The following is an 18948-nucleotide window of genomic DNA, read 5'->3' as shown; positions in this document are numbered from 1 at the left end:
GAGCTTTCTGAACTCTTCATTTGTAACCCTGGTAAACACGATAAATGAATTTAAACAATAGCAATTTATTCAAAAAAGATAGGTTAGGCTGAAATAACAACTTTAAAATCCCTGTTATTTATAACAATAAAGATTGACTTCTTGTGCATGCTGCGTCCAACATGATTCAGTAGAGATTCTGGTCCTCATAGTCACTGAAGAGTTTAGAGAATAAGGGTTAAACCATCTTATGTTGCTGCTATCTCTTCATGAGCTCAGAATTCATGAAGGACAAGAAAGCATGGATAATTGCACATTGGCTCTTAGATGGACAAACAGTGTATCTATTAACAGCTACTCAAATGGCCAAAGTAATTTATGCGGTGACAACCAAACTTCAAGAAGGCATGGAAGTTTAATCTCATGGCCCTGAATGGAGAGGAGAACTGAAAATGCTGATGAGGACTAGTCGCGTTTTACACAATTAGTAACAAAGGGCGATATCCTTAAACATTCATTTCTTAGTAGGACCAGCATGGCTCTATGTAATGTCTTTCTACTAGAACAAGGAGGATGAATAGAAATCTGCATTCTTCATTATTAATCCTAAATCCCTATATTTTCCCTTTACTCAGGTTTATAAAGAGCATAGAGAGAAACTGCAGAGATATTTAACAGAAATTATGTTTACAACAGGTGGAAGGTGCTTGAAGAAACAAACTTCTTTTGGGGAGAAAAACATTCTACACGGATGGAATAGTAAGTTTCTGGTGTGCCTGGTATGTTTGTTCATGGAGCAGGAATGAGATCAGCGTGGCTGGAGCAGAGACAAAGAGGAAAGAGACTGAAGGTAAGTCAGACAGGTAATGAGGACCAGATCACAAAGGATCTTATTTGCCATTGTATGGATTTTGGCTATTACGCTGGAAGAAATGGGAACCCCTTGCAGGATGCTGAGCATAGGAGTGGAAGAATAAGTTTAATTTTGTCAAAAATTCGTCTGTTGCTATATTGAAAGTGGACGTAGAAGGGCAAGGGTGGAAACAGGAAGACCAGTGAGAAGCCAATTGTAGAAATTCGAATGGGAGAGGCCGATAACCGGGGGAACGGGGAAATGGAGGTGATGAGAAAGGCGTGGGATTCTCATTTATTTCGAAGGTAGATCCAAGATTTCCTGAATATATGAGGATGGGGAAGAAAGAAATTACTCAAGGATGACTCTAAGGTCTGTGACCTTGTGGCATAACATCATCACATTTTCAAAGATCTCAGTAAAACATAGATCTGAGAGCAAAGGGATACAAACAGACTGGAGAGAATAAGGAGCCCTGGGAACGCCAGAGGCTCTGAATTGGACTAAGCTGTTGCTTTTCTTATCTTGTCAGTAATATAATTTTACTACTTGATGTAAATAAACGTCTCTTGATAGGAGATAAATTTAAATCACCCCTTGGCTTTTGGTGCACATTTACCTACATTTAGCTTCCCTTAGCTTTTCCTACAGATGTACTTGTTATTTCTGAATTTCTCATGCAGTAGGTTTTCAGGTGAGTTTGGTGTATGTCTACAAGGTACCGTTGATGTTTTTTCAACCAGCAAATGCACGTAAATTGTCAATGATCCCATGTTGTTTTCGAATTTTTATCTAACAGTGATTCACTCTGGGCAGACGCACTGTGTTCTCACAGCACAGTGTTTGATGACTGCAAAGCTGCAGGCCTGTGCTGGGGCCAGCTCATGTCCTCAGATACCCCAGACTGGAAGCAGGCTTTGCTACCAGTGCAACACATCACACTGCAAGCCTGAGTGACTGGAACTGTGGAATCCCCAATATCTCAGGTGGCGAAGGCTGCAGGTGGAATAGGCTTTCTGTTTTTGTTTTTGTTTTTGCAGGATGTGAAGAGATAAAGATTGGAGCTTTGCATATTTTAGGTAAAGTTTATTAGGCATCTTGATGGTATGTCCAGTAGGCAGTACTGACTTGTGTCTCTATATAGAAATCTGGAATTCAGAAGAACTTCCTGGAATAGAGATGCAGCTTTGGAAAACTACGGCACATGGATGCTATTTTCAGCCATGAGACTGAATGAAATAGGAGTGAGTGTAAACACAGGATGAGAACCAATAACCGAACCTCAAAGCACTCCAGTGTTAAAACGTCTAGGTGAAGCGGAGTAACCAGCAAAGGAGACCAAGGTGTGACGAGTGAAGACCACTACTGGGCAGATTAAATAAGATGACATATATAAGTGCATTTTGTAAACTTTAAGTTGCTATAGAAATTTTAGTTATGCCTATCTTTAGCAGTTGAACTAAGCCCACTTAACGGCATTCCCCACTGCCAAGACACATATTCACACACACATATACACATCTGATCCCGGTCCACTTCTCTAGGATTATCTCCAGCTGCACCCTCTCCATATACACTAGCATCTGGTCAAATTGCATGCCTTTCATTCTTTGAGCACACCTCTTAATGGCTCGCCTTTATTTCGTGGCTCATACTCTTTTTGCTGCCTGAAATGTCATCACCCTTCCCCTTCTCTGAAAAGTCCAACTGTGCTGATTTTCCATGGTCCAACTTCTTCAGTCCTTTTGCCACACCACTTTAAAAAACTAGACCATTAAAGCATTTTCCTATGATGTTTTATAGCCCTCAGCAGATGATATCTTTTATTATATTTTTTAATGTACATGTTTCATCTCTCCTACTAAATAGTTTAATTCTTTACAGATAGAATGTCTCAAGTAATCTCTATTTTTCACAACATATAATTTAATGCTTAATATGTCATATGAACTCAATGAATTGTTTAATAATCCAATGAGTCAGTTAATGAGTAAAGTAATAAATATGTTTATTTTGAACAATGTCTTACTTCCTTTGCAGAGAAAAGTCTTCAACTAATATTTATCTTATGATGTAGCACTTGGTCTCTTTTTAATTAATTTTATATTATTGCCAAACATATTTAATGCCTGCTATTGTGTTTTCTAAATTGAAAGTAGAAGTGCCTATGCTGTTTGTGGCCCTCAGGGCATCTTGGTGTTAAGAGTTGTGTCAACAACCATAATGACCTATACCCTGTTTCTGCCAGAAGATAATAAACCTTTAGGCTGGAGTTTTGAGCTAGGGTCCAGGGGGCAATGACATTTGAAAACAAAGAGCAGGAAAACATTGAAGGGAAAAATGCAGATCTTAGACGTCAACATCACAATCATACAAGCAACCAACGTACACTGAGCAGAGACAAGAGGCTGGAAGTGAAGGCAATGCTTCCTCACATAGAAACTTTCTGATGTTTTGACTGCTAGAGTAGGACCCCACGACAGCCTTCCTAGAGAGCAGTCATCCCTAAGCTGAGTGTCAGGAAGACCATCTGAAGTTCCTGTCAAGTAATGAGACTTTTTTGCAGAGGCTGAAATCTGTGCCTAGAAGGAAGTGCTTATTGGTTCCTGGCTATTTTAGACTACTCTTGGCAGGACAGTCTAAGCTTTTCTTTGGTATAAGACTACGAAACAAACAAAAAACAAAACCAAAATAAACCTTACTGTGTAGATAATAGCTGATAAATTGTTATATATTTTAATATCTTTATTTTTCAACTAAGTGGCTTACAGCAGTACATAATCTGTGTTCTTCAACATATTTTATCCTTATTACCAATGTAAATGATGAGAAAGTATAGATGCATTATCTTGTGAAAGCCAAGAATATCCAGGACTAAACAGTCTTAAAGTGAAGGATTTTCCAGAGATGAAAAAATATATATGCATGTATATATACATACACATATATAAGTTATTTTTATGGATCTTTAGTTAATCTTGAGTCATTTCACCATTTCTAATTTTTGCCTTTTTATCTTGGGGTCAATACAACTAACTAAAACTTTCTGAAGTTTTATAAACCTCTGCAATTTTAACATGTTAGAATGCATCTAAGAATCTAGTCCAAAATGTAAAGGTCTGCAGAAAAACTAACAGTGACCTAAAACTGGTGAGTATTTGAACAATGGGGAAAAAAATCATTGTGTTGATTTTTTAAAAATTTACAGTAGTAAATAATCAGTTTGTCCTCCCTTTTCCCTTCCTCCCCTCTTTCCTCCTCCTCCTCGCTCTTTCTCCCTGTTTCTTTTTCCTTCATTCTTTCTCAATTTCCTTATTATAATTCTACATTTCTAGGGCTGTAAGGAAAGTCATAATGCTTAAATTTACTGTAAAGTTGACCTAGACAAAGTAATGTTATCACTGAAGTCAACTAATAATATACCTTAATGTCTTTTATTAATGATCAATGTATTATCCTCATGAGAGAGAATAATATTTCATATACTATTTTAAAATCTACTAATATATCTCTCTCATTTAACTAGCCATATAAAATATATATAAAAAGCTTTCTAGCATTTATAGAACATAAAACATATTAAGCTAAAACCTTTATTTAAATCTATGTTTAAGTCTCTATCTCTCTGTATATCACTATCTATAGTTATACGTAGAGACAGAGTGTGTGTGTGTGTGTGGATTTAAAGTATTTACTTGCTGGTGGGGCTTCTACTTCCAAACAGGACGTAGAAGAGTGCACAACACCTTTATTACCATGATAATAATACAGAAAAACTGAACAAATAAAAAATCATAATATTCTGTGTGGTTAGTGAAGCACAGTAGATGCTAGGAAGTCTTGATGAATCAAATTCCAGACAAGAACAAGTATTTAACAGGTGAGTCAAGAGTTTAGCAGTTTCTGTGCTGGGTTAAGTGCTTGATCTGGGCAGAGAGAGTAGGTCTTGCGTAGACAGACTTATCAGGGACAATGTCAAGTCAGCCATGTTTCAGATCACAGTGTAGGTTGTATACGTAGCTGAAAGAGATTCAAAGGCTAGAGCAAATTATTTGGGCCATCAGTTCTTCCCTCCTGGCTTTTTCTAAGAAAGCAGCAATGCCGGAGGGGCTGATCTCATAGCATTCCCGGCCTCTTAGATTTAGGGCTTTGCTAGGGGTCAATCCAAAAATAAACCCAAATTTCTAAAAATGCAAGCTCTTTCCTCTCCCTGGTAGTTACTGCAATGGAGCACTCTTTCACCACCCTTGCGGGCTGAGTTGACCACATTTAATTAGATTGAATTCATCTGCAGCTGGGTATACCAACTACCACAGAGTGCTGCCTCTGCCTTTTTGATCTTATAGTATTGGAAGTAGGAGGGTATTGGGTTACAGTTTCAGATATTTCTCAATTTGTTTAAAAAACAATTAAAGCAAAGTGATAACCAAGTATCATGGGGTTAGTAATACAGAAATAAATGACAGCAATCAAACAAGATACAAGGGAGGGGGCTCTGTAAAGTGGTAAGTAACAAACACTTAATTTAATGTAGATTTTGATGAGTTAATAATTCATGTCATAATTTCTAAAGCAATCACCAAACGAATAAAATAAAAGGAGTTTAGCTAATACTTTAACAGAAAATATAAAATGGAATTCTGAAATATACTCAATTAATTCAAAGAATATAAAAAGCAGAAACAAAACAAAAAAAGATTAGACAGGGTAAGCAAAACACAGGAAACTTCAACACAATCCTATATATAATTATATTAAATATAAATGGATTAAACAATTCAAAGACCAGACTATAAAACTGGATAAGAAGGTGAGATGAGTTATATACTGTGTGCAAGAGTCACACTTCAAATATAAAGACACAAATAAGTTAAAAATGAAAAGACAGAAATACATGTGTCATGCGAATCCCAATTACAAGAGAGCTGGTGTGGCTATAGTAATACCATAAAAATGGACTAAGATAAAAATTTTTGATACAAAAAAATAACATTTCATAATGATAAAAAGTCAATTAATCAGAAAGATACAACAACTGAGCATGTATGCAAGTAATAAATGGGCTTCAAAATCTTTTTCAGAGTAAGGGCATTCACAGTTTTGTTTAGAGAATTTATCACTACTTTCTCAACAATCAATAAACAAGTAGGCTAAAACATCAACAAGTCTGTGGAAAATCTGGATAAAGATATCAACCATCTTAACTAATGGATATTTATACCTATTCAAACAAAAATGCACATGGAACATTTACCAAGATATAAAATATGCTGAGGCACAAAATACGTTTTAACATCTTTAAATATGAAAATCAAAAAGAGTACTTTCTCTGACCACAATTAATTCTTAGAAATCAACAGCAAAAAAGTCTTTAAAAAATTCATAAATTTGGAAATTAAAAACAACCTCTTAAAAACACATTGATCAAAGAACAAATCACAAGGTAATTTTGAAAATATTTTAACTAAATGATAATAAAGTGATAAAATATCAAAATTTGTGAGATGCAGCTAAAACAACGTTTAGACAGAAATTGACAGCCATAAATTAACGTTAGAAAAAAGAGAACAAATAAACTCCAAAAATATATGTGTGTATATATATATATACACAAAGAAACAATTAAATACTAACAAAACCAAAAGCTGCTTTTAATTAAAGATTAATAGCATTGGAAAAACACCTAGAAAGACTGATCAAGAAAAATAAGGGGGCATAAATTACTAATCTCATGAATGAAGGAGGAAAGATCGATAAAAATATCTTTCAGATAATAGAAGAAGGATGTTAAAATGTGAAATTTATGCCAATAAGTAAAATAAACAAACTGCTTGAAATAAACAACTTACTAAAAGTGATTGAGAAAGCAGAAAATCTGAACAGTCCCATGTCTATTTTAAAAATCGAATTAGTAATTAAAAATCTTCAAAAAAAAAACCCTAAAAACTACAGAACAACTACAGGCTTAGAGGCTTCTCTGTTGAATTTTACCAAACATTTAAGGAATAAATAATGCCAATCTTTTAAAAACTCTTTCAGTTAATAGAAAAGTGTGGAACACTTCCTAATTCATTTTATGAGCACTACATAATCTTGATACCAAAACTTGACAAGAACACTTATGTATATAGTACTAGAATATTACTATATATACACACACACACACACACACATATATATATACACACACACACACACACATCTTCTGAAAATGGGAAAAACAGTCCTTAACAAAATATAAGCAAATGAATCCAGGAATACATAGAAAAGATTCAATGTGTAGCCTCCCATTAATTCAAGGCAGGCTTAACATTCAAAAATAATCAATATAATTCATCAATTATAGGTTAAAAATCATATAAGCATCTCAATTGTTGGAGGAAAAATAACTTTATGGAATTCTATACCCATTTGTGATTTAAAAATATGTATCAGCAAACCAAAAATAACAAGGATTTTTCCTCATCTGATAAAGGACTTATATCCAGAATTAGCAATCATCAATACGTAGACAAACAGTGCAACAAAAAATAGCCAAGTGTTTGAACGGACCACTTACTAAAGAAGACATATGAAATGATTAATTATCACACAAAAAGGTGTTCAACTGGAATTTGACACAACATGGTAAAATGATTATAAATCAATAAAAAATGTTAAAAAAAAAGGTGTTCAACATCATTAGAGTAAAGCCAGTTAAAATACAATGAGATACATTGTCATATTCCCCTAGAAGGGCTTCAAATTAAAATACTAAAAATACAAAGCGTTGGCAAGAATGTGGAGCAACTGGAACTCTCATGCATTGCTAATGGGAATGTAGAAAAGTTCAACTACTACGAAAAATAGTCCGTAAGTTTTTATAGTTACACATTTAGCATAAGAGGAAGAATTCCACTTCCTGTTTACAAAAGAGAAATAAAAAATGCATAGCAGCTTTATTTATAAGCCAAAAATTTTAAACAAGCTACATACCCACCATCAGGAGAACTAATACATTGCGGAATACCATTCATCATTAAAAGGAAACAAGCTAATGATCGAGTCAACAACTTGGATGAATCTTTCAGACTCAAAGAAGCCAATCACAAATCATCTTTATTAAAGTTCAAGAACAGGCAATACTAACCCATGATGATTAAAGTGTGGTTCAATTCAGAAAAGTAGTTTCCTGGAGTGTGCAGGTGTTAGAGACTGACTGGAAAAAAGCACAATAGGGACTTTTGGGGATGATGGAAATATTCCACATCAGGGTATTTTTTTCCCCATGTCTTGGATTCTCCCTCAACATTACCACTACATCCTGAAAACAATAGTATATTAACCTTCATTGTTGATTCAGTCTTAAACAAACCTGCTTCTAAACGTATTGACAAAAGTTTTGTTTCTGCTTTAAAGTAATTTTGTATCATTTGTCATTAAAGGTTATTACAAGATACTTCTATTAAAAAAATAAAATAGTTAAAAAAAAAAAAAGAATCAAAGAAAAGGCTGAAAACCAGAGAATTAGGGCAGCTCCAAAGATTCTCAGTGACAAATCTGTGAACTATGCATATCTCTGTTAATACATGGACCCCTGGTGTTACCCAGTGATGTATCCAAAAAAAAAAAGTAATTTTGAATTATCTTTCATTCTTAGTTGAGGAAACTGCCATTAATTAATAATGTTTTTAAAGCTTTATATAATTATAAATTTTGGCATACTTTTTGAAAATAGACTTGATTTTAATATTAAAAATAGATGTTATTTGCTAGTGTCACCATATGGTACCAACTGAATCAATTACTATTACAGAGATAATCAAAAATAAATTTCCAAGTGCCAAACAAGTTGCAGCCATCATGAGCCATCTTAATCAACTGATCCCTGCTCTTTCTCTGTACCTCTTTCATGTTCAAACACCAGCATGATGCCCAGAGGGGAGGTTTAATCTCCTTTCCTAATAAAAATCAGTGCCACCCCGCGTATCAGCCAGCAGAGGGCTCAATGAGAGAATTTGTAAGTCTTCACAAAATAGCTAAAAGCACCTCTGTTAGCTGGCTTTGTTAAACATGTAATTTGCCTCTTAAATCTGCACAGGCAGTGTAGTTGATTATTCTTATTAGTTGTTAAACCTAACCACTACTTATGCTCATTCAAATAGTTCTCTTTTCACTTGTCACATATATCCAATTATTCACAGGCATTTTTAGTACCTGAGTGGACAAATCCTAGAATTTTAGAACTGAGAGGCACCTCTGAGGTCATTCTTCTGAGGTCTTTCAGTTTAAACCTCTTACCCAAGAAGTTCTCTCAGCAGTGTTCCTGACAGATAACCGGGTAACCTTTGCTTGTGGAAGGGAGAAAACAGATACTACCTGTGGGGCAACGCGATGCACATGAGTAGTTCAATTATCAGTCATCAAAATCTCTTTCCTGCATCTTCTGTTCGCCTATCCTAGTAATTCTCTCTGCACCTACAGGGAGTAATTTCAATTCCTGTTCCAGTGGATAGCCCTTCCTATATTTAGAGCCTCTTGTCATTTCTTTGGATTTGGTATCAGCTTCGGGAAACAATGTCCTTTTCACATATTTCTATGTGTAATTAGTTCTTATTGTATTAAGATTCCTTAATGAACTAGTTAACTGTGGTAATCCCTATCACTTTGGAAGTTTAGATTTGCAAGGCTAATTATCCAAGTTTTTATAATTTGGAAATAAAGTACCTCCAAAATCAGGAATCACTTTGGGATCTAACCCTGTGCTTCTCAAAATCTGAATTACCTGGAATCTTATTAAAACACAATATCTAACTTGGTATTTCTGAGACAGAACCTGGGAGAAGACATTTTTAACAAGCCTTCTTGTTAGTCCACAGAACATATTTTGAATAACAGGTACTAACTAGAGTTTCTTACGCAGAAATCATAGTATGCTTTTCTACACTGTCGTATTATACAAACATGTAATTGAGGCAAAACATTAACAATAGCACATAAACATAAAAATAAGTGATACTATTTAATACTAAACCCTCAAATTGGAAAGAAAAATTAGGGACTATTACATTAGTTCTCCACTACTAATAATTATTATGTAACACATGAATGCTTTGAGCTAGGAAAAAATATTCTCTCAAATTATCTTGGATTATTTATAGGCCAATGATTGCTCAAAACTTGTGTGTAACTTTTCTGACCTGTTAATTAAAAATCTGATTTCCTCCCTCATGGCCAGCTCTCACTTCTGCCATCAAAAAGCTTTCTCCATGTTTTCACAAAGGTGAAAATGAATTTATTATCCAGAGTATTAGGCATATATTCTACAGAAATTTTCTTATATGTCACAGCATAAATTTTCCACAGTGACTATTTCAATACAGGACAAGTAATTTTCTTTTCTCTACGGAAAAGATTATCCATTGTTTAACAGTCATCATCTTTTACAACTGGCTTCCAGAGTATTCCCTCTCATTTTGGATATATTTGTTTTACTTAGTTTTCTATAATTTGTTAATTTTAATCAATATAATCAATATATTTTACAACTATGTAAATTATAATTACAACTAATTTATTATAGTACCTAGGAATTATACACAGAGTTTTTATTAATAACAACAACAGTAACAAAACAGCTACTACCACTTATTGATTGCCTATCTCCTCTAAGTACTGTCACTGGTCATGCTTACAGATTTCTAACAAGTAGTATAATTGGATCATCATATAAATGAAGAAACAGACGTCCATAGGTGTGAAATAGCTTGGTTGGGGTCACCTGGATAGTTAATGGCTGAGATTTGGAGCTGGTTGGCTTTGGTTCCATGATCACAATGCAACCTGCCTGGCTCTGGAAGGGGCTTCATATTAATGCATAAAAACTTTTCTGTTGAAGAAAGTAATTATAATTTAGTTAATTCCATCAACTAAATCCAAAGTACATGTAAAAGACAAAAGGATTTTTTTAAACATGGATCCTCAGGGCATAAATATAACCCTTCTTAGGATCAGAGATCATTAAAAAGAATTTACGTCAAACACAATACTTTTAAAAACACACAAAAAATTACTACAGGCTTTAAGCTATTTAAATCTCACATATTAACAAAGTGGCAAAGAGTATTCAGCCAATTTAATGAGTCCATAATATAGACATTAGCAGAAATAACAGCTCCTGTGTTTAGTTTGTTAAAACTGAGCTGGCTTCATTAGCTTTGTGGGGTTTTTTCCCCCAAAATATAATAATCCTTAATTTCAATTCCTTCAGTTTTTACTTTTTTTTTTAATAAAAACTTTGGTAAGAACCTGAAAATTACACTGCCCATCAGTGATATTCCTTTACTTTCTGTAGTCATCACCTCACCTCATGTCTGCAGCTCCAGCCCAAACCAATCTGTGACTTCTCTGCTGCCAAATTATAGACAAGGATGAGACAAAAGTGGAAGTGATTAGAAGAAAGAATCAGAATGAAGTTTTTCAGATAAAGTCATGGTGCAGTAAAGAAACCTGATTAGATTATAGAAATGTTTGAGATGAGAAAAGGCAAGATGTCATGTGTAGGGAGAAAAATTTGAAAGAATGTCAGGAAATTTAAATAAAAATACTTTTATAGGCTACAGCTACAAGTGACTAAATTGTGGCGCATATTTTAATGAATTAGAACTTCTCAATGTCTAAGCTGTTTCATGATGATATCCTAGTTTTTGTTCTATTGTTCGAGTCAGTAAACTTTTTGTTAGTAAAATTAACCTTACCAAGTAGTAGCATAATGGTCTCCCAAAGACCTTACAGGTTATAAGTGCCGTTTGTGAACTTTGAGAATTTATCAAATACTTCCAATACTTTTTCAATATTTTTTAGAAATATACTTAATACCAAGTGGCCACAGAATGAATACAATGACTCCAAGGTTATTTGAAAATTCTGTGTGATGTGTTGAAGGAAAACATAAGATAAAAATCTAACATTATTCTAAACCTAACTAACTAACTCATTTAGGTGCTTGTCTTTAGTTTATTCGTCCTGCTTTCCCTGAACAGTAGTCCTTTATGAAGACTGACGGAGGACATACCAAAAGCAGAAGATCCTTCCCTGACACCATGCACATGTGCCTAAATGTGCTACTTATCAAAACATGACATAATTGGATCCCATATCCAATCAAGGGCAGAAGAGGACATTTATGCTGATATTAGCTTTAAACTTCTGTGTGTATTTATTAAAAACAAAATGTTCTCCATCTTAATTGCCTAAATAGAGTTTTATTCACATTTCACTTGGAAAAAATCTGCCAGATTGCCAAAGAAATTTACAACAAACTGCAATACTGTACAAGAAAGACAAAATGGATAAGTTCGACTAAGATATTAAAAGTCAAATCCTGACTGAGCCAAAAAAAAGGATTCAAGACTCCTTTCGGCTTTCAGAGTCTAACTCGAGTGACACAGATCCTCATAATCTCCTCATCACCTCCTGCATTTTGGAAACCATTATCTGCCAGTGACCTGTGGAATTAATCACTGAGGTAGAAGATAAGGTTATGTCACCAATAACAGCCCTGGGAAGGGTTAGCTTTTAGGAGAGACTGTGTGACTGACTTCTATAGTAGACTGAACAATGTTGGATGACTTGCAGACAAAAGAAATATGGACATAATTCACAAAAGACTGCTTTGTCCTCCATGTGCTAAGGGTTAACATCATCAGCTGGCTAAATTTGGTTCAGAAATATGCATGGTCATCTTCTCCAGTAATGTAAGTATCATAAAGAACTGGTTGAAACAATTTTTATAACAAACATTGCATGATTTAGCATCCCTCCTATAAATAATTTAATCTAATAAAAAAGAGGAAGCATTGTTTTCATTCAGGGAGAAAGTAAATTTCAGTATAAAATGATAAGCAACTTCTTTATTGACACAAAAGTATGGACCAGTAAACAGGAAAAAAACTGTATGGCTCACGGAAATTATACTAAAATAGACATATAACATGAAAGATACTATATAATCACTTTGCTTAACCAAGATTTGAAACATTTTTCCTGTCTTTTGCTGAAGAATATTTAAAGCTTTTAAGTATGCTGGAATAATACTCCGGAAGCAGTCTTTCATTTATTCAGAGAACAGATAAGCATGAGTGAAAAGAAAAATCTTGATATTCCTTTTAAACACATAGTTTATCTGGATTTACTATCTAGTTGTGTGAAAGAGGGATAGTTACAGACTATTTTGATCCACAATGATAGTGAATATATTTGTAGTCTCACTCACAACATGTGGCTCCTTTAATCTAACAGAAATTCAGTTAGTGGTTAAAAAAACCCCAATGCATAAACATATCTTATGACAAAATCTTTTTTCTGAAATATTAGCAATTGTCATAGGAAGGATATAATATAGAAATGTATATTCACAATTCTCAGAGTTACAATAGAGCAGTGTTTTTCAAACTGCCGTGTGTGACCCATTAATCAGGCATGAAATCAATCTAATGGGACGTGATCAGTTATTTTTTAATGGTACACAGTAGAATAGGAGAGAATGGAATATATTAGAGGGCACTGCACATTGTAAAGTAAGAATAATTTAATGAAGTCTCTGCTTATCACATACACACATACATTTATTTACATATATATATATATATACACATATACACATGTGTCAGTGTGTGTGTACTAGATTCTAATATAAAGTAAAAAATAATTGAAAATTGCTTCAATAACAGTATCAAAGCCCAGTCTTTACTACCAAAGGAAATCATATTCCATACTCTCCTTCAGAAAACTGTCTTAAAACTCCTGACCACCATTAGTTCTCCAGATAAGTTAGATTATTTCTGTAACCACTTCAGAAGCATCACATGATCTAGAAAGGAAAGTTTAGGTGCTGGTCTCATGTACACATTCTCATTTTCAAGCATAGTTTCTAGTTTGATTTCCTCAATGCTTTCTCTTTCACCTTTTTATTATATTAAGGCATGCAAAATTTTAAAGTCTGGTTGATATAATAGAAAGCATTTAAAAATCATCTTATGTATACACATACATATATACTATCCTACTTCAACTTGGTCACTTGTACATAAAGCTTCCTTGATCTATTGACCAGCAATTAATCTTAGAGAATCAGGACAGATTTACAGCCACCAATTGACAAGATGATAAACCATGAAATGCAGTGAAACATCAGTAATAAGGTGGCTGCAGATGTTAAGTGAAGGGCCAATGATGTTTGTTTTGGCCAGCGTTAGTTTAGAACAAGAAAAACAGAAACAATCTCAAAGAACTTTTTGACCTTTAGAGTGTTGCAGAAAGCAGTAAATGAGTAAGTTCATAAATTAATAAATTCCTATAGCATTGGCAAATTGTTGAGAAGAGAGAATGAAACATTTTATCACTACTCCAGAGATATAACTTTTGGGAAAAAAAAATCAAACATGTTCAGGTTTTATTTTTATAAGCCATTTGAAGGAGACATCTGGTCTCTTTCCCAAGACTTCTGTTCCTGCCCTCTGTAATAGAAATCATACTCCTTCTTGATGGCCTGGAATGGTAATCAGACCACCTTCATTTTATATAGACCCCAAGAGAGTACTAACAACTTTTGATTACCGATAGCATGGGAAGAATTCAAACCACTAATCCATTGTCTGTAAATACTTTATTCACATACCAATGCCATAAACAATCTAATTCTGTAAAAGCTGACACATAATACCTAGCATGAAGAGAAGAACTTATGTTTAGTAGCAACCTGAGAAAAAAATAAGTACATAAAATTAACAAGGAAGTTTCAGCGTGGTTCATTGGAGATCTGGGACTGCATATCTGGATATGATATTGGATAAATTGAGAAAATTAGAGCAATCATGGATCAAAAGTTATAACGCAGCATTTTTGTGCATCACAGAGACCCTTCAGGGAAACCCCAGCTTAGCAATGAGTTCATTTATCAAAGGGATAATGACCCACAAAACATTCTTCTGGAGACAGTGTGGAAACTATTTCCTTTTTAAAAGAAAGGCACCTGTGGAACTAATTAGAATGAAGTACTTCTTTCAAAGTATGGGCTATAATCCTGTTGAGTGAATAAAAGATTTACAAGACTGTAGTTCAGAGTGAGAGAGAACTCAAATGACAGTTAATGGTGGCTTCCGGTATGAAAATAGGAAGATGTGAGAAGATTCAGGCTGATACACATTGAGACAGTTGCAAGAGAAAACAGTAACAGAACCCAAGAGCAATCTAAATGATGCAAGTCACTCTAGCCCCAAATTCAATTAACAAGAGCCCCTAAGTGGATAAGCCTCCCCTAAAATGCGTATCTTTCTTATAGATTCAGGAAAAAGTTCTGAAAAGATGGTTTCCTCCAAGGCATAGGCCAGGGGCTTAATGTAAGAAGTTATACTTTTATTTCACACCTTTTGAGTTTTGTACTATTTGCTTTAAAAAAAAAAGTCTTAATTTAAAATAGTATTTTAAAAAAGTATTGCTCATTTTGTTAAGGAATTCAGTAAGATACTTAACTATTTTCTTCTCCATCCAAGATGCAGAATAATTATTTTTGTTTGCAGATTTTTGTGTAGTGCTCAATTAATATGCATAAGTAAAAGTGTATATAAAGGAATGATATTGGACATGTGTTATCATTTCATTGTTAGTTAACCAATAATGCAGAAATTTGATAGCACAACCCAACTGTCAGGTCTGTCATACCAGTGAGTACCAGACAGAGGAAGCATAACAGACCATACCACTATAGCATGGGAAGAACAAGGGATGTTCGAGATCTAGTGAAATCTAATTTATATGCATTTTTCTTTTATTCCTACCCATGTAAGAAAGCATCAAATTTTACTTAAAATCAATCTATTTATCTACCTAGCTTAATCTATCTCTACTCTTGCTTGACAGGGCTTCAAAGAAAGCTAATTCTCACATACTTTCTGAGAGTTATAGGTCTTCTGGGAAGTACATTTGTTTCTATCTCTGCCTTTACACTATTTCTGAGGCTTCAGTTCATCTTTGACAATAAAAATTTTGCAGAGTCATCAATGACCATCTTGTAGCTAAATCTGACAGTTGGCTTGCACTCTACCATATATTGACTTGTCAGTATCATTTCACATTCTTGATTACCTTCTTCCTCCGTCCTACATCATTTTCTCTCCCTGGTTCTGTTGTAATGTTCCCTGTTGTTTTTCTCCTAACTCTAGGGTCTTGTGGTTTCCTACTCTTCAGTGTTGAGGGTCCTCAGTTTTCCATTATGGATCTTTTCCCTTTTCATTCTGCAGTCTCTTTCTGGATTGTGTCATGAACTCTGTGGTTTAATTCGCCATCTATATACTGAAATTTTCCAAATCTATGTATCTAGGTCAAATCTTTTCTTAAACCTACTTTTCTAACTGTCTACTACATATCTCTATTTGGATGTATTTCAGACTCAATATATCTCAAACTTGTCTCAAGGATTTCTCCAAACCCAATTCTTTCCACGCATTCCTTTTTTAAAAACAAAACACTTAGTTGCCCAAGCTAGAAATATGGTGCAGCCTGAGTCCTTTATTCCTCATTTATTATATCCAGTATATTACTAGAATGTACAAATTCTATCACATCTACTTTCTCTGTTTTCATTGCCACTTCTTTATCTTGTACACAAATGAATGCATAGACCTCTGTCTTCCTACTCTCCCATGATGCTTCTCTCTAGACCATTCTCCAATAGCAGCCAGAATAATGAACACACACACATAATCATGGCACTTTCCTACTTAAAATCAAGTAAGAGCTTTCTATTACTGTTAAGATAATAAAGTCCTTATTTTGACTTAGCACACTGTTATGACTTACCACCTTATTCCACTCTCACACCCAATTCAACACAATACTTCAGTCACTCAAAACGTTATTCTGTTATTCAGTTATACTTATGCTTTAGAATTTCCATATCCTCTTTCTCTAAAACACATTCCTTTGACCTGTTATATGCCTGGTTAACTTCTGTACATCATTTAGATTTCAGTTAAGATATTATTTCCCCTGCGAAGACTTCCCTGACCTCCATCTCTCTACCCAAGCCTTGGTTTACTGTCAGTCATCTATGTTCCCACAACAAATAATATTTTGTCGCACTTATCACATTGTATTACAGTTTTCTCTTTACTCATCTCTAAGCTTCATGAGGGAAAGGACTGCATCTATTTTCTCTACCATTTTCTTTCTAGCTTCTAATGCAGTGACTAGGACAGATTTTGAATTCAATAAACACTTAATTGCATATATAAATGAGTGAATCATCATCATCAGTCTTATTGATGTCTTATTCTCAGAAACCCAAGGCTCTTTGGCTACTCTTACAAGAATTTTACTTATGATATCTGACTTTATTTAATCCATTTTAGTCATGTTTCAGAACAGTAGATAATATTAGAATATACTTGCTATCTTCTGATGAACTTTCCACTCACTGGACACCATCAAAATCATCAAAAAAACCTTTAAGATAATTATTCAAGAACTGGTTTTATCCTAATGGATATGCTTATATGTATATATTGGGAGTTTATGTACTGCTTTGAAAAGGCAGAATAATGCTAAGAATGAATCATTATCTTGAAGAAGCTCAAAGTTCTGTGCTAAGTTGTGCCAGGGAAGCCCTATATCCCAAGTGACAGATTTCATTAGTGGTACATCCGTTTTTGCTATCTTTGTAGAACACTGTTAAGTGCTATGCTAATAGACAAAAGTAGAAAATCTAAACATATGTTGTGAAATCAGCTGGAAGCTATATAAGCAACAATTTTTTTTTTCTGGATGAAGAGTTCTATTTCAAAGACATAGTTTCTGACACTTTAGTGTGAAAAAAAAACAATAATGGATATTTCAAACTGAACTAAGAGATCGGACAAAATCAAGCTAGGTAATGTGTTCATCTGAGTTGTCTAAAGCCAGGGTAGTAAGAGAACTAGATAAAATGCTGCAGTAAATACTGAGTTTTCCTCAGTACATTCTACAAGACCACCTACTGCAAACTGAGAGTTGAAGACAAGTCATATGAATATGATGGGGTTGAGAAGTTAAAGGAAATATTCAGAACTCTAGAGACAAATAACACCAGCTATAACTATTTAGACAAAAAGATGTATTCTATAATTATCAGAATGGAAAGGATACTAGACATGTGCAAGTGTTTTTAATCACTCAGAGTAATAGTTGACACCTGTATTACAATATATTTAAATACAAAGGACAACTCTATACAAATAACACTAAAGTTGGGGAATGAGTCTCAAAAAGGAGGGGATTAAATGAAAGTCTCTATAGAAGTCCTGGTCCAGCAAAATACCCAGTAGGCCATCACCTACTCCAGGTCAAAAATAAAATAAACAAACAAAAAACAGAGGATTCTCTAAAGAAAATATAAGAAAACTCAGCATCCGACATTTACTGTCCCCCAGTATAAAGGCTAGCTTCTTCCCTATTCACCACAAAGAGAAAACTAATAATCAATTCTGTCCATACCTACAGAGCTGCTAGGAAAATTTACTTATCTAATTTCTAACCATTAAAGGTAACCAATAATTAATGAGCATTTAAGGAAAAAAGGCAATGTGGAAAAAAATGGCCAAACTATGCAAATGGAAAAGCCAATACTCCAAAAGAGACAGAAAAAATTTAGAGAACAGAATAAGACTTAAAAATGTTTTCATTAGCATCTGGGAAGAAGATATAGTAAGATGTTGTATGCATAAAACAAGAAGTGGTTTCAACAAAAATGGAGCAGTAAATGAACAAGAGCTCTTGAAAATGGTAAATAAAATTTCCAAAATAAAAGTTCAACAGAAGAAATAAAAGTCTCATTAAAGCTAATATTCTAGAAAGAGTAAAAATAAATGAAAAAATAAAATAAATAAGAGAAAATATGTAATTCAGAAGGTCAAACAAAGAAGTCCATTTTCTGATGAACCAGAGTTCAAGAATGAGAGAATAAAGGGGAAAATGTAAGGAAAAAATTATCAAAGAAATATGAAAAGAGAATTTCTCAGGGCTGAGGGATACGACTTTTCAATTGAAAGGGCTCATCAAGTACCTAGTAAAAAAGAATGAAAAAAGAAATCCACATATTGATA

At 34.0% G+C, this 18948-nt stretch overlaps 1 protein-coding gene and 1 long non-coding RNA gene across 3 annotated transcripts in view; one reads left to right on the top strand and one right to left on the bottom strand.

Moving 5' to 3' along the window:
• Positions 1 to 18948, bottom strand: part of NLGN1 (neuroligin 1) — a 767045-nt gene that overhangs the window by 644161 nt on the left and 103936 nt on the right. The window lies entirely within an intron of this gene.
• LOC140696543 (uncharacterized) lies at positions 684 to 2625 on the top strand. Its single transcript, XR_012073042.1, has 2 exons — positions 684 to 829; positions 1977 to 2625. It is a non-coding gene; the product is annotated as an uncharacterized lncRNA (long non-coding RNA).

The sequence above is a fragment of the Vicugna pacos genome, chromosome 1 (genome assembly GCF_048564905.1).
Source record: "Vicugna pacos chromosome 1, VicPac4, whole genome shotgun sequence".
NCBI classification, from domain to species: Eukaryota; Metazoa; Chordata; class Mammalia; order Artiodactyla; family Camelidae; genus Vicugna; species Vicugna pacos.
Note: the sequence above shows the minus strand (reverse complement) of the source record. Positions and strands in the feature narration are given on the sequence as shown.